At 30.7% G+C, this 706-nt stretch overlaps 1 pseudogene; it reads left to right on the top strand.

Annotated features, from left to right (window-relative positions):
• The first annotated feature begins 202 nt into the window (after positions 1 to 202).
• On the top strand, positions 203 to 706 carry LOC107003837 (annotated as a pseudogene).

The raw sequence follows: 706 nt of genomic DNA, 5'->3' as shown, positions 1-706 counted from the left end.
TTTGAAATTATTATTAGTTATTATTGAGTTGGGTATTTTTAATTGTTTACATAATTTTCCTAGTGATGTTATTTTATTTTCTTCATAGAAGTAAAAACTTCAAAATATATAGAGGTTTACTCAAATTTATTTGTGGCTTCTAGTTTTTATTTGGTTAAAAGATCTTCAAAAGGAAGAGGAATAGATTTGATTTCCCTAAAAAATGATGAATGATTCTCCGAAAAATCCAAAGACATCGTCGAAGTTAGCAAAAAAATCCAGTAGTGGGAATATAGGCAGTATAATGTTGAAAATGCTTGAAATAGAAAACGATTCCGAAACAGGAAGAGTTTGAGGAAATCAGAAATAGGTTTGTTTAAAAATCCTTTAACGGCAGTAATAAACCAAATGGTTATTGTGATGAACCTAACTGTATTTCCTATGATTCTTGTCAAACTTGAGTGATTAAAGGTCCTAGTTTTCCTTAAACTCCATCTGGATTTAAGAGAGAATTGTACCTGAGGGAAGATTACTCTATAATGGATGCTTATTATTTCACTTTTTCATGGAAGAAACTTCTATCCTTCACAGTAGTGGGTACTTTTCTTCAACAAAATCCCAAGTTCAATAAATTAAATTAACAAATTTCAACTTCACTAGCTCCACAATTATGGAGGATACTATACCTTCTACTGCTCTTCTTGCCAACTCCAACATGAAGGTGTAA

Source organism: Solanum pennellii, chromosome 11 (genome assembly GCF_001406875.1).
Source record: "Solanum pennellii chromosome 11, SPENNV200".
Taxonomy (NCBI): Eukaryota; Viridiplantae; Streptophyta; class Magnoliopsida; order Solanales; family Solanaceae; genus Solanum; species Solanum pennellii.
The sequence above is the reverse complement of the archived record's forward strand: the minus strand, read 5'-3'. Positions and strand labels throughout refer to the sequence as shown.